The sequence below is a fragment of the Physeter macrocephalus genome, chromosome 9 (genome assembly GCF_002837175.3).
Source record: "Physeter macrocephalus isolate SW-GA chromosome 9, ASM283717v5, whole genome shotgun sequence".
Classification (NCBI taxonomy): Eukaryota; Metazoa; Chordata; class Mammalia; order Artiodactyla; family Physeteridae; genus Physeter; species Physeter macrocephalus.
Genome location: NC_041222.1, coordinates 5,147,455 through 5,147,666, shown reverse-complemented (window position 1 = coordinate 5,147,666; position 212 = coordinate 5,147,455).

The window sequence follows — 212 nt, the reverse complement described above, 5'->3', positions numbered from 1 at the left end:
AAACAGGCCACTCCCTGTTTCCTGCCTCCCCACCAGACTCTTCCACAGGGCCATCAATTCCCATCTTCTTATTCTCCCAGAAACCTTCTGTGGCTCCCCAGTACCTTCAATGGCATTCAAAGCCCCCTCCTCCTCCATCTGGGCTCACCTGGCTCCAGGCCCCTCCACACACTCTCCACTAAGCCAAAAACACAGCATCCCTCTGTTCCCTG